This window comes from Eucyclogobius newberryi, unplaced genomic scaffold (assembly GCF_026437365.1).
Source record: "Eucyclogobius newberryi isolate DKJ021-1_F unplaced genomic scaffold, fEucNew1.0.hap1 SCAF_19, whole genome shotgun sequence".
NCBI classification, from domain to species: Eukaryota; Metazoa; Chordata; class Actinopteri; order Gobiiformes; family Gobiidae; genus Eucyclogobius; species Eucyclogobius newberryi.
Window position 1 is genome coordinate 21,753,062 of NW_027315823.1, and position 16,250 is coordinate 21,769,311.

Here is a 16,250-nt window from a genome sequence, read left to right on the forward strand (position 1 = left end):
CATGATCCTTCACTTCCCAGAACTGTTTCCCCACGGCCGTGGCTACAGAGAGGTCAAATAGCCCAGCAGTTTCAGGCCATATAGCCTCATGGCTAACCCTAACCCTAACCCTAACCAAATAGCCCAGCAGTTTCAGGAGCCGCGGCACGAAATAGCCTAGCAGTTTCGGCCGCGCGCTGCGGCTATAGACACTCCCTTTCCCCACTGCCCGGACACTTTTCCCTGCTGTAGAGCGTTCGAGGGTGCGCACTCGGCGCCTGCACCACACTCACCTCCTGCTGCTGCCGTTGCCTCCTGAGGGCCAACCAGAGGCACTGCCGAGGCGCGGTTTAAAGCGCAAGGTCTGGTCACGTGACCAGAGGACTTGAACATTTCGTTGAAATGTGTGTTTTTGTTATGTATTATTGTTTCCTGTGTTTTTAATGTCTGAGCCGTGTGGGCTATGGAGACTAGGGATGTCACGATCCGATCACGTGATCGGAAATCTGGCCCGATCACGTTGTTTCAGATTTGATCGAAATCGGATGTTGCGTCCCAATCTGTGATCGGATATACCTTTTACTCTTATTAGTGTTACCAGCCTGGCTGGGGAGAGGGGGGCATTGTGGGTTGGTGTTTTTCGTTGTGTTTTCGGGGTGCGCGTGTGTCTGCCGCTGCTCTCTGTCATATGCCTGCTCAGCCTCTGTACTACGGTCAGGAGATGACTGGGCAGGGCTAGAATGTAACATTAGTTTGATCAGCGCTATACATTTCAAGCTTATTATTAGACATGAAAACCGCAGTAGAAGTCTCTCATCTCCGTATAATTTATTTTATTTTTTTATTTTTGCATTATTATACACTTTTATTTATTACTCAAACCATTTAGAAAACTATAGTATGTAATACCAAAAGTTTAAATAAGAAAATTAAATGACCCAATATTTGATCTCATGTCCGTATAATCATAATAATAATACACTTTGCTTATTTGTTTACATACCTGTAGGGTATTTTAAGTTGAGCTGCTAATTTCATTTAATTCAAATGTTGCATTATTATTTCTTATTCAAGCTACCTCAAAGAAAGGTGCACTATTTAAGTGTTAAGAAATAAAATAAAAACTGGGGACAACCTGTTTATGCTGCATTTGTGCATTTTTTAAATGTGTTACGAAAGTATTGGATCGGGACTCGGTATCGGCAGATACTCAAAATCAGATGATTCAGAATCGGATCGGGGCCAAAAAAAACCTGATCGGGACATCCCTAATGGAGACTTAATTTTAAGAGAAAGGGGCAATATGATTTTGGGGGATTTGTGTTGATTTATGCGATTTTTGTGTTTCATCCCTATCTTTTGTTAATTGGTTTGCCCAGGGAAGGGGCTAGAGGGTTTAAAAGGATTCCTGTATATACTTTTATTGATAGCCGTAATTTTTTTCACTGTAAATATTTTACCACTGTTTTGGGACTGGGTGTAAATAAAAAGCACTGTTTTGGACTGTCCATTTTTCACTGAAGATAAAACGAACCTGTGACGAATTTAATTAATATGATTGTTGTAGCAGCCAAAATCATAACTTTGCCTCAAGGGGTGACAGTGAAAAAACAGATGATAAACAATGGTCATAGGGACTTAACAATGTCCCAGCATCCCGTGTTCTTAAGTCAAATGTCCCACGCTCCCCAATCCTTAGACCCTCCTTCTCGGCCAGGAAAAACTACCAACCCTCTTTGGGAAAAAGTAGAAACCTCGAGGAGTTCCACAGTGAACGAGAGCTCATGACTATGGAAGCAACTGATGGCAACTGAAATAGACAGAAATACTGTATTGCAAAATACAAACAAGGAGCCAAGCAGTGCTTTAAGTGCCGGTACCATCATTTTCCGTTGTCAACTATGATAACATCAGTAAAAATGACATGTTTTGTGACTTTAGACATTTTTATGCAATTTAGGGTTTATATCTTCCATCTACTGTGTATAAACATGCTTAATCTGGAGCCTAACCCAGTTTGGGGACCATTGCCATTAAACCGCTGCACATGGTTTCACAATCAATATTTCAGTGTCACGACACTCAGCACACTGCAAATATGGCTATCTCTGCTCTGATGAACAGCACCTCAGAACAAATTTACAGTCCAAACTACACGTCTGTGGTGGTGGGACACAGTTTTACAGCAGCCGGAGCTGGGCCTGAGCAGAAGTTACAGCTGTAGTCAAATATCAGCATAATCTCGGCCATGAAAAAGCATAATCTCGGCCATGAAAAAGAACACTTTTATAAAAGTATGTGTGTATGTCTCAAAGCTAAAAGCTAGCATACATTAAGTTAACTTACATACATTAACTATAAAACAGACACACCTGATACATAGAATGTACAGTTGAGTATTTTTGTAAACAAGTTAGTTCAGTTCATTGTGTTATTTTAACATTATCTATTACATTTATTGCATGTTAGCATTAGCTTAGAGACAAAATCACTTACATTTATGAACATGAAGATGTCCCCAGCTGAAGTATTTACTTGCATAAAGATCATGCTGCTACCTGTGATTACCCATCAGTAACTCGTGCTGCGATTTGGGTTGATTTATTTATTTATTTTATCTAAACTGGCTAATTTCCCATAGGGAATTAATGGAGCAGAAAGCGGAGTTCTGCAGTTTTAAAGCAACCGGAACTAGCCGGTCGGTTTTGTGAAATGGGCCCATAATAAAATTCAGTCTTACATTTAGGAGACGAATTACTTAGCTCCTGCGTTGCTTTAGCTCAGCTTAAGCGCGTGCATGCATCGCTTCTGAACCTCATTTGACGTTAGGTGTCCTGTGTTTACAAACTGTTGTCATTTAGCCTCATGTTAGCAAAGGCCCATAGACCAATTTTGGTTGGCCCTCCAGCTGGTTGCTCCAAACAACAAAAGTAGTACTTTTTGCTGTAAAATTGGAAAAATGCAATCATTTTGATCTTATACCAACCTAATTTTAATGTTCTAAGTCATATTAAAGGTGTGGAGGCTCGTTGATACGATGTCAAAAGCAACATTTCGAATGATTCACTTTATCATTCGACAAATTCGACATTGTCGGTTTGTTTGTGGCCCTCTGCTCCGCATAAGTTTCAAAATGCAGCCCTTGTGAAAAAGGTTTGGACATCCTTGTTCTGTAGGGTAGAACTTACTTTGTGTTCTACAGTGTAAAACTTCTTTTGTGTGTAGAATCTACAAAGACTAAAAAACAGTTTTCAGGCCACCAAAGGAATCAGTGCATTGTTGACTTTTGGGTCACATGAACATTGGACATTTTACTCAAATCAATCTACTGGGATCATTTTAGCGGCGAGGCGTTCCTTTTCCTACGCACTGCACGTGAAGGAGCCGCCACATTGTCCGAAACGGAGCGAGCAGTGACTGAAGTGTCGTATTAGATCAGCTCCTTCACAGCGAGTCACCATTGGAGCTGACTTAACAGTGTGTGTTACAAGGAGAGAAGCCCGATGTGCAAGACACACCACATGTTTAGTTCCACATTTATTTAGAAGCTAGAATCCTTGATTTGTTCAATTTATTAGAGTTTTAGTGAATTTGGGTCGGATAACACAACAAACTACAAAATAACTACAGATCAACTTAATTTTGAAAGTTTTACAATTTAAAATTATTATAGATGTCTACTTGGTTGCATGGTTACCGGTACCCCAGGGTTTATGCTGTGGGTTGCGAGATGACTTGGGAGATGCAATTTTAAAATTTTATATTTCATTTATTTAATATATTATTTGATTGGAGACAGTACATTTTACCGAAATTAGGTAAAATAACACACTAAGCCATTCAAAAAACGCAGATGCAATTTCAATTAGCAGTGGTTCCCAATTAGCTTTGGGAAACACTTTATTTTTTGGGATTCCTATATGTTTGACATGTAACATTACTATATTTTTTGTGCAAATGTTTTTTAACTCATATTATTGTCCACTCTGACCTCATATCAGTGAATTGTGCTTTTCTAATTATTGCCACAATGTGTAGGCCGACAATAATTTAGCATTTTTTGATATTAAAATTTGTCTGGAATGAATGGAGATCCCGCTCGACGAGAAGTGCCAATTCAATGGAAACGCCGATCCGTGGCAAAAAGAAGCAAAAGTGGGCGGGGTGTAATAAGGTGAATTGTTTTCTGTCAACACAGTCAGTCACATGCTCACGCAGACCTGAACCATTCAAGCTTCTGCAGAGCTTATCAAGGTTCAGGTGCGTTGAATTGACTTATTTTATTTTGCATTTATAGATTTATTAGCACAAAAAACATATTCAAACATTTCTGTGTCAAACCTCAACAGTTCTGAGCAGTTTTTAGTAAATATGATTTGAAATATGTGAGTTGAAAAAAACAGTGGTGTAGCGTACCACTAAATTTTTTTTGCTGATGTATCTAGTCCACCGTCAAATCACCTTCCAGATGCACACGGCAGCCAATCAGAAAGCTTGTGGCTCATGGCGTACCATGTACGTGCCGTGTTCATGCTCATACGTCCTAAAGTCACCTCACGTCGAGGTGGCGTGGGCCGCGAGGGCTGTGATTGGTTGATCCACACTATATGGAAAACTTAAAATAAATACAGCTTAGAACTGATGTAGTTTGACACAGAAATGTTTGGACATGAGCCTAATGTGACTGATTTAAAATTAATAGACGTAATTGATTTAAAGCAAATGATAAAATAATATTAATACTACATAAGCATTTATTTATTTATGCACTATTTTATTTATTTATTACTCTACAGCACCCTTCACCAGTGGGCACTCTGACAATGCAATTACAGACCTTAGTTATTAGAAAAATATTTAAAAAAAAACACTCACAAAATTCACCAGAATACAGATGACATTGCCTGCTCGTTTCAGCTGCCAAGAGGTGGTGCTACTCAAAAGGAGCATTTTTAGAAATGGTGGTACTGAGTAAGTAAAGTACCAGTGCAGCCCGACCCACCTAAAGTACTGGAGCCAAGAATAGTGAGGTGAAAAGAAGTAAAAATGTTCCCTGGTTTTACACAAGCTGAATGCATACCCCATACAAAAGCCGATGAACTGATGCGTCTATATTTGAGCTTGGGGTTTGCATCATCTATATTAATCTCAGACTTATGTCAAGATAAAAGACCTTGACAAAATTGAATGTAAAAAAAAAAGAAAAAAGAAAAGAATGTAGTGGTGTACCGGTGTAACATATTGTGTAATGCACTGCCGATGTTAAGTGCACTCATTTCACAGTCCATTTCACACAATAATAACCTGGAAGGAATTTCCATGTTTTGTTACAAGCCGTACACCCTGACAAACTACCACCGTGTCCTTTGTTTCCTATTGTTGTTCATTCAAAATTCAATTCTTATTTTCAAATGAACGATCGCCAGAACGCGCACTCTGCATTGGATCTGCAGTGGTCGGTCAATATTTGGTTGCAGATGACAGTATAAGATGCACTGCCGACATTAAAAGGCAATTTGAAGATTCAAAAACCTGTTGCATTGTTCTATATTTACCTCCTCGTGAAATAATAGAGTGCATTTCTACATGCCGCAGTATCCTGTTACAAGGACAAACATTACATTCTTATCCATAAACTAAGAATAGGACTCTCTCACTGGATATCTTGATCTACTGGACCTATTGGGAGTGTGGATTGCATTACATTATAGAAAAAGAGTGTGTGTGCAAAGTGTGCATTAAAATAAAAGACATTTATAAAAGAACAGAATTCAAGACATATCTTAAACTAAATATCTGAAAAAGGGCATTTGTCATTTGTCAACCATGTTCAATAATAAGCCCATACCCTTTAGATAGGATGCTATAATGACATATTAATATTGATATTTTGTACTAATATATAATTGGACAAGCTATTGTCATAGCTTCACGATATTGCCGTGTGGGTTTCTTATTTTCTTATGCGCGGAGGGAGTTGCAGTCTTGTGACATTCCGTGTCTTTAAATGCTTGCGCTCGCCTATTCGGATTCCAGCCGGTCACTTGCACTCTTTTATTATTTGCTTTACTCTACCACGCATTTTATAACACTACATATACATATATCCTGATCAAACGCACATAAACCCCTGACTTTGCCGATGTTCACGCCTCGTCAAGCTCGTCCATGAAACTGTTCATTTTGTTTGTTTATTTACCTTTGCATTTCTTGTTTGGTGTTAACATGTTTCTTGACGTAAGCATCCCAGAGTACCCCAAGTAAATGACGACGACGACGACGATGACGACAACAACCACAACAACCTACTTTGGCAATTGGAAAAACCCTTTAGAATTATTTTAGGAGGGGTAACTGTGTGAACTAAACATAAGATAAGATAAGATAAGATATTCCTTTATTGTCCCACATGGGGAAATTTCATTGGTGCAACGCAGGTAGATACAGAGATAGATACAGAAGAACAGATCACTTATAGGAAGTCTGAAAAACACTTTCAGTAGAAGATCTCCTATAAATAAATAAAAAACTCCCATAGACAAATAAATAAATAAATACATAAATACCATTGCATGTGATCACGACAGTAATTGCACATGAATATGTGTCACGACAGCACATAGATTGCACATGAATTTTACATGAATTGCACATGAATTCCAACAGCAATTGCATATATGACAGAATTGCACATCAGTATTAGGTTAGGTCAGTATTGCGAGTGTTCAGTACTAACAGTTTTTGTTATAAAGTCTGACAGCAGCAGGAAGGAAAGACCTACGGAACCTTTCCTTCGCACATCGAGGGTGGATCAGTCTCTCACTGAAGCTGCTCTCCAGAGCGGACAGAGTGTCCTGCAGGGGGTGACACTCATGGTCCAGCATAGATGTGAATCTAGCCAGGACCCTCCTGTCCCCCACCTCCTGCACCGAGTCCAGAGCACAGCCCAGGACGGAGCTGGACTTCTTGATGACTCTGTCCAGCTTCCTCCTCTCCCTCTCTGTGATGCTGCTGCTCCAGCAGGCCACACCGTACAGGAGGGCCGATGCCACCACAGAGTCGTAGAAGGTCTTCAGGAGTGGCCCTGTCACTCCAAAAGACCTGAGTCTCCTCAGGAGGTAGAGCCGACTCTGGCTCTTTCTGTACAGTGCGTCTGTGTTATGAGTCCAGTCCAGTTTGTGGTTCAGATGAACACCCAGGTACTTGTATGAGTCCACTCTCTCAATGTCCCGTCCCTGGATGTTCACTGGTGAGGGGGCAGTGGGGTGGCGTCTGCGGAAATCCACCACCATCTCCTTGGTCTTCCCCGCGTTGATGAGGAGGTGGTTCCGCTGACACCAGTCCACAAAGTCCTGCGCCAGTCCTCTGTACTCCGCGTCATCGTCGTCCGTAATGAGTCCGATGATGGCAGAGTCGTCAGAGAACTTCTGCAGGACACAGCTGTCCGTGTCATGTCTGAAGTCTGCAGTGTAAAGGGTGAAGAGAAAGGGCGCGAGGACAGTGCCCTGGGGCGCCCCCACACTGCAGGTCCGAGTGTCAGACACACAGTTCCGGGCTCTCACAAACTTGGGTCGGTCTGTGAGGTAGTCCAGGATCCACTCTGCCAGGTCATACTCCACACCAGCCGTCTCCAGCTTGTCCCTCAGGAGCAGCGGCTGGATGGTGTTGAAGGCACTGGAGAGATCGAAGAACAGGATCCTCACAGAGCTGCCAGGCTTTTCCAGGTGAGAGAGGGAGCGGTGCAGCAGGGAGATGACGGCGTCCTCCACTCCGATGCCAGACCGATATGCAAACTGCAGCGGGTCCATGGCTGAGCTCACGGTGGAGCGGAGGTGGTCCAGGACCAGCCGCTCCAGTGTCTTCATCAGGTGGGACGTGAGAGCCACTGGCCTGAAGCTGTTGAGGTCTTTGGGGCGCGGTGTCTTAGGCACAGGTACCAGACAGGAGGTCTTCCAGACCTGTGGTACCACCCTCAGCTTCAGGCTCATGTTGAAGACATGCTCCATAACTCCACACAGTTCATCTGCGCAGGACTTAAGGAGCCTGGGGCTGATGCCATCAGGTCCTGCTGCCTTCCTCACTTTAATCCTCTTCAGCTCACTCCTCACCTGTGCTGCTGTGACAGTCAGTGGTTGGCAGGGGGACCGTGTGCTGGGGGGATGGGTGAGTCCAGGCGAAGTGGGGAGCTGATGGTCCGGGGCAGATAAGCGAAGAGGAACAGATGCAGGGCATTGTCCAGCTGTGGAAGAGGGAGCATGCAGCTGTGCAGGGGGAGGGGCGGGTGACCGATCAAACCTCAAGACGTGAGCATTTAAATCATTCACCCACTGTAGATCCCCCTCTGTCTGGGCAGGGGGGATTTTGAAGCCTGAGATGGTTTTCAGGCTCCTCCACACTCCCTGAATGTTCTTTTGCTGCAGCTGCTCCTCCATCCTCCTCTTGTAGCCGGCCTCAGCCTGCCTGATCTTCCTCCTCAGCTCCTTCTGCCCATAACCCTTACATTTCCCTTTCTTTGCTGTTATCCTTTCGACATCAGCTGACCTGCTTATTTTCCACTGCTTGATACTTCTATGTTTGTAGTGTAGCCATGTTTTTAATTTCCTCTTTGCAATGGTATTGTTTGGAAAGGCTTTTGCCTTAGCAGATGGCGTCTACAGAGAGGAGAATGAATGTGGAACCTGGGTCTGTGCAGACACACACACACACACACACACACACACACACACAGAGCACCACAATACACAATCCCCAGCAAAAGCCTTGGTAAAGGGAATAACTGAGGAGAGTCTACTGGGAATTCACTGGCGCTCTGTTTTAGGAGCGTTTGTTTATTGCGGTCTTACTTTCCGCTACATTGCAAAGACACGTAAAGCCCAACACGTCTCCATAGACCACAAAACAGGATCAAGCCTTTCCTCTCACAGAAAATCTTTGATCACTCATATTTAGTTTCGAGTCATTTGATAGGGGTGCCAATGCAAGATAGAAATTAATTTATGCAAGTTGATAATAAGTCATGTGGTCCTGAAAGCATAAGGGAGAAGGAAAATAACTTAAAGGTGCACTTTTCTGAAGGAGGGTGCGTCACTATCTTGTCTGGAATGTTCCTCAGTATGGCATTAAATGTATCTGTCTTGTGTTTGAGTGCTAATTAAGTGTGCAGGGTCACTTCTCCACAGATCTGACCCGTAACTTCACCTGGTGGCGTAATCTGCTTATGTTCAAGGAGTTTAAGGACATACTGTGGGACATTGTAAATAAAGTAATCTTATAAGTCCACATTTCACTGTGGTTAAATACACTTTTCGCTCACTGACCAATAAGAGGAGTGGCTGTGGAAAAGTGTCTGTGTTTGAGTATAGAGCTGCATTTAACAGAAAGTGTGAATCATGATAAGAATTTCACCAAAATAGCAAAATGTCACATTACAATCACCATGTTACCCAGTCCTATATGTGAAAGCAGAAATACACAAATACAGGGCTATGAAATGAAATGATTGGCAGGTTGAATGCATGCTCCAGTTTTTAGTGTCGTTTGCGCAGTAGAGAAGTGAATGAAATAAATAATGGGTGAGGCATTGTTATTTTTATTTACAGCTGGGCTGATATTAAGTGCACTCTGTTTATACAGCATATTTAATAAACATTTCCAAAGAGCTGCAAAAACAAGGAGAAAAGGGCGAAAGAAAATCCAGCAAATCAGCAAAATATATATATATTTTTTAAACAATATTATAAATACCATAAAATCAAGTAAACATTGCAAAAGCTTGCTTGAAATACATAAGACAAGTTAGACTAACATGTTTCAGTAAGACATAGTGAACATGATTATATTTAACATGTATCTAACTTTTATGCTTATTTTTTCCCACTTTGACAATACAGGTGAAGTTTATATTGTACTTCCTGGTTGAACATGAGCAGCAGAGGTAGAGGAATTCAACAACTGTTACCAAGCAACCATTCTGTAAACAAGGACCAAAATCTATACTACATAAGTTAATAATTTGACAAATAATAATACAACACAACACCTTTATTTTGTTAAATGACTATTTAAACTGTCAGAAAATAGTGTCCATAGCATTCAAACATTATCCTCATTTTTATGTCGCTTATTGATGACACAGACAGAGGTATTCAGTTTCAGAACTCCATTTCAAAAATTGTAATCATGAATTGCAACTAGACAGATGTAAAACTATGATAAATACTTGCCACCATTCCAATCCTAAACTATGTAATAATTAGAAAAACATGATTAAAACCTGCCGTATGCACTTTAATACAAACCCTAATAACTGGCATAAATGTACCAAATTGCATCTCCTGCCTACAATTATTGCTTGTTTTATTCTAAGCCTTCCAACAATACTCCCTGTTGGCCCATGACATATGAAAGGGCGCAGGTCAGGCAGGTGGGTTTTCTGCCAAGTTTGCGCTTTCTGAACTAAGTCAGAAGACAAGATAAGCCAGGCAAGGCTTGGGGAAAAGTAAGTGTAAGGCTGGTTAAATGTCCCCAGTAGCTTATCCTCTCACTTGCTCCAACATGCAATCTTGGCAAAGCAAAAGCCTAGCCAATCGCTCTCTGGGGGTGAAAGATTTCGTATAGGGGCGCTGGATTCACATAGGCTATCTGTCATTGAAATGAACAGCGAAACAACGACTAGCCCCACCAATCTAAGACATTAATTCTATCTCGTGGGACCACAAATGCTTCAACAAGATTGAATTAAAATCTGGCTTTTTGCTGTGTCAGAGTTTTCACATAATTACTGTCTGATATGAGAAGCAGTTCCCCCCTTGGCTGTATAGGTTTGTACGGATTGCAGACAATGGCATATTTGGGCTGTAATCATCACCTCGCTAAGATAGCACAAAGCTAATCTCTGACCCTGTTAATATGGCTTGTGGTGAGAAGGGGGAATAAAGCTGTCTTTTCTATTTGTGTGCATGCATTTGATTCTCAATCTTTTGACATTATGTTTCACTTCAAAATACAAGCAATGGTCAGAATTGGGTTTGAACAAACAGCGTGAAAGAACAAAGTGCAAATTAAACCAATAAACCATGTCTATTAAATTACTAAGATTGGAGTCGATGCTGAACCAAGCCATGATCAAACAAAGGATCAGGACTAAACTAAGCTTCTAAATGCAAAGGTACATAATGAAACTGAGACAAGCAGGTGACCATCAATTCACCATCAGTTTCAGATGGTGAACTGGGGAAACTGGGCTCTTTCTTGGCTCTTTCTTCCGGCTTGACAAGAAATACAATGCTTTATTATTACATGCAGCGTGCATCAGCCTCATTTTTGTCAAAACGTTCTACTTTTACATTATATTCTTATGGGAAAACCCAAAAATGCATTAATTTACAAAGTAAATGCAAGATAAATAAGTTAAATGCCAAAACATTCATTCAAAGGTGGTAGACCCTCCACCAGAAAGGTTAAATAATGCTCTTTTATGTCTAAAACCAAATTATGCTCACATGGTAATTTAATATTAAACTAAAACTTTTAATCAAGCTCACTTAAATAGATCCTAAAACAAGCTTAGCAGCAGTGTCCACAAACAAACTATTTAAATAGAATACAATGAAAATGGTAGTTTGGTGATTTATTATCTGTCTATTGCTGGGACCATATGCATGTGTCTCTTTCAAAGTGATTTTACAGTGCTGGCTGAAAAGGTCACCACCTGGGATAACAATAATAAACAAGACATTCTGCCCTCTGGATAATTACTGCAGAGATGAATATTCTTCAAATCGCAGATTTTTTGTAAACCTTTACTTTTTGTCTGGATGTATATTCTTTCTATGTTTATGTTTTGTCAAATCTATTTACAATAATTAAATAATCACCGGGTCAACATATGATTCAATGGGAGGCAAGCAAAGTCTAACCACGTCAAAATGATCAAAATGAAAAAGATTTGACAACAAGAGAGTAGATCATCTAAAATCATATTAGGAGAGATAAGAATTTACTCTCCATTTATTAAAGGACTGGGGAAATTGCTTTGCTGGGACAATTATTTGAAGACCAGATATATTGATAGTGCATAAATATTCATATTTTGTGCTACTCTCTGTACAATAACATAAGCAATAGTTTATCAACCTCTCTATGTCATGACTACAGTGTTTATACAAAAGATGTCATGGCTCAATGAAAGGTAACAGCCTTTGTGTGTGAGACGCTTCAGGGCCTGCATTTTACAAGAATTTATCACCAGAATATGACATGACATAACAGGAACATAGGCTACAAATCCCAAAAGGGTGAATAACAGCTCTGAAGACAATCTAAATGGTGAAGTAACCTGCTATTACGTCTGCGGGTCCTGCTTACTACTCCATCTAGTGGCAAACAATTATGCAACAGAAAACCTTAAAATGACATGAGTTGAATGTTGATGTTGCTGTCAAAAGCTTCCAAAATTGCGCTTTGTCAGCAGATTCCCCAATCGTGATGAACGTTATTTTTCTACTCCAGGACAATTAGTTGGGTCAGAGACAATACTTAAGTGGACACTGCTAGGATAGTGCCTAACACCTTATGTCAAGAGAGAATAATACACACGTGTCACTGTCAACGCTATACCAAACTTACAGCTGTGTGCACGCCTTTTAAAGTTAGCTCAGGGGGACAAACAACAGCGATTCTAACACTTCCTGTCTCCAATGATGCGCATCTTCTGCACTTTACACTATCGAATATCTACATTTTACACAGCTTACAACACAAGCTCTGTACCCACGTCGCCAGCCAGTTGGGGTGCTCCCTTTGTACGACTCAACTACATCCAGGGCTGGGGGGGATGAACGTGTGGGCGGTCGGGGAAAGAATGCGCGACTGTTACGGTCGGTCTCTTCCACCCTGGATGTAACCCAGATAAAGGCAGTGTTGTCAGTGGTTTCCATCTTATCTGCGCTTTGAGTGACTGAGCCATTGTAACAGGGGGGGAAAAAACGCACGTTGCAACAGTTTTTATACAATGAGTCATATTTTGGAGAGACCTGTCGTTGCAGCGTAGAGAGGCACACAGCTCCGTGCACGAAACGCTGCGCCTGACGCGTAAGAACAATCAATGCACCTATTCCAGGGCGTTGCACTTCTTAACGCTGGGTAGGTATATTCTCTACACAACGTGCACAAACGATGATATGTATACAATGTGGAAATAAACAGTGTGTTGAAATACTCAATTGTCATCATTGTAACGCTCAATTAACCGAAAGGACTTTAGTAGTTTTTTTTTTTCAAAGGAGGCTGCACTTACCGCTCTCCATTCGTGATTCTGCTGCTTGTCAGTAGAAGTGATATCCAAATCCAAAGCACAAGGCGTGCCTTGTGAACTTTTCGTACAAGAATTCCGCCCCCTGCTTCAGTTGCTACTCACCATCTAAACATTGTTAGTGAATATTATCCAAAGAGGAATCCGGGGCTGCGTCGCGCTGCCACTCGCTGAACGCTGTCCACGGAAAAGTGGTGCTGAAAAGTCCACCGCTGAAACTTTAGATTGAAAAAATGAAAGGACTAATAAAGACTAATACACTGTGAAGAAAGGATACGAATTGATTTGATGTTAGAGTGCGTATCCCACACCCGAGAGAGTGAGAGCGAGCAAGAGAGCGAGAGATGGAGCACTTTCCAGCTGATAGACGCGAGACTGTGCGCTTTGCTCTGTGCAAGACGTGATTGATGTTAGATGCATCGCGGCGCTGCGCCTATAACGGGGAGAAATGCAGCATCAATGAATAGAGGAAATATGTGTGTAGAGGGCACAATGCAGCGTGTCAATGCCCAGCGTTAAATGTGTCATATAAATGCATCAAATTTGATTCCTCTTTGAATTACTGTATTAATACACTTTGTTGAGTTTAGGAGCACAGCAGGTTAAACTCTTAAAGGCACGTTTCAACATAGAGCAATGGTGCGCAAATCCCCGCAGAGAGAACACAATCAAAGCGCATTGTTTATCAAGTTTTCACGACGTCTACAACAGCCCACAGTGCTCATATCCAGTGCGTGGCGTTACCGATGTGCGGGGGTATGAGCAGTGCCGCATGTTCGCACTGAAACCTGTGCGTAAACCGTGACGAACGAACTGAGTCGAAACACCGAGTGCGAACTCGAGCTGTGGTGTTTTTTCTCCCCCTATAGTGTGTATCCTTCTTTGGTTTCACCCCTTTCACTTTCACATCTTTGTGAAGTGTGAGAGAGAACCATGACTGAGGATGCGCGTCTGCTTTATCTCCGCTCCCACAAGAAAGGATAATGGAACTGTTATGTTGTTGTTGTTGTTACTACATAATGAAATACGCTGTAAAAAAACTTAACCCTCAAACGTAAGACTAAACATAACACAAATAATCACTGTGGAGTACTATGGGTGTGTGGTTTTACGCAGTACAAAGCGAAAGTTCAAACAAAACTAAGTTGTAAGGGTTTTATTCCACGTATTTTCAGGCAAACAACTAGAAAAACATGAACTTGCTGCCTTCAAAAGCCTGAACTGATGGCCTTTGTACCTAAGGTGCCCATGGACTAAACCAAATGCAAACAAAAATATGCTAAGACAAACAATAGATTAAAATAAACAATTAAGCAACATATGAGAAATATTAACATAGCAAAAACACAAACAAAATATAAAAAATATAAAAAACAAAATTAGTTACTTAATTTGTCATAAACACACATACCCAACTAATCAACTAAATCTTACAATAGACAAAATAGACATAGCTCCTACAGACTATAGACTTAGTCTTCCTGATGTTTCAAAAGTCGAATTATTGCACAACAGACAATTAGTTCTTTTAGTGAACTATAGCTTAAAAAAAACACATGTACAGGGGAAGGTGAGGCCTTGATGGGGGGCAGAGTGAGAGCGAAAGGAAGGCGGGGGATTGATTAATTTTCTAATTTTAGAAAAAGCTCCGAGTGCTGTTCGGTGGTCGAGTGGTTAAGGCCTGGCTCCAGGTGCGGTCGACTGGAGTGTCATGAGTTCGATTTCTGACTCTAACTATTTACTGCATGTCTTCCCTTCTTTCTCATCCCCCTTTTCACACTACTTTCCTGTCAATAAAGCCTACAGGCACAAAAAAAGAAAAAAGAAAAAGCTTTGGAGGAAATAGTTGCCCCCCCTGCAGATCTGATTACAGGGCTGCGTTTCTGCTGGAAGAGAAAGTGAGGACACTGTGGTCTCGTGTGTCACACCTGTGGAGCCGAGGGTGTGTTTCAGGCAGTGTGAGTATGAGTTTAAAAAAAAGGAAAAAATAAGGCCTTTTGATGCATGTTCACATTATATAATGGGTCATCTCTATTTGTTTTCCCTTCGTTTTTCATACATTTTTACATTTTAAATGTAAAGGAACAGAAAAACAAAAATACTGAAAATAACAAAAGAGAGAAAAAAAGAATAAAGAAAAGCACATGCAGCAAAAGACATCCGATGAAACGAATGCATATGGTCCAAAGTCTGTCCAATTATCATAGTTTGCGTTGAACACCTACTTTTTATTAAAATAAACACAGATGCCATAATGTCATTTGGTGAAGACTAGCAGCACTCAGCTTTGTCAAATGTGTCAAACTGATCATCACTTTATTAATTATTATTTATTATAAAACCTGCTATTTTTATGACATTTACGCTGAGATATCCTTAACTAGTAAAGTGCTTATTTTTCACAGCATGTTCATTAGATATGGTTGAAATTGTCTTTGGTTAAAAAATATTCGCCCCATGAAAGTACAAATGTAGCAAACAAATGCACCATCAGACACACATACTGTGCATCCAAGAAGTATTCACAGCGCTTCACTTTCCCCACATTTTGTTGCGTTACAGCCTTATTCAAACATGTATTAAATTCATTATTTGCCTCAAATTTCTAATTGTTTGGTTGTTTGAATTATTTGCACATTTAAAAAAATCAGAAAACTAAACTAAAATCAAACGTGGCAGTTTCTCCCATTCTTCTTTACAGACCCTCCCAACACCAATAAGTTTGGTTGGTGAGCGTCGGTTTACAGCCATTTTCAGATCTCCCCAGATGTTCAATTAGGTTCAAGTCTGGGCTCTTGCAGGGCCTTTCAAGGACATTCACAGAGTTGTCCTGTAGCCACTCCTGTGTTATCCTGCTGTGTGCTTCACCCCAATCTGAAGACCAGAGCGCTCTGGAGCAGGTTTTCATCAAGGATGTCTCTGTACACTGCTGCACTCATCTTTCGATTGGTCACTAAAA

The 16,250-nt window shown here is 41.0% G+C and overlaps 1 protein-coding gene across 1 annotated transcript in view; it reads right to left on the reverse strand.

Moving 5' to 3' along the window:
* The window catches only part of LOC140365747 (metabotropic glutamate receptor 4-like), a 196,163-nt gene extending 182,165 nt beyond the window's left edge, over window positions 1-13,998 (reverse strand). The window contains exon 1 of the mRNA XM_072452308.1: window positions 13,277-13,998. The gene's annotated coding sequence lies outside the window, so the exon portion shown is untranslated. The remainder of the gene's footprint in view (window positions 1-13,276) is intronic.
* Window positions 13,999-16,250: the final 2,252 nt, after the last annotated feature.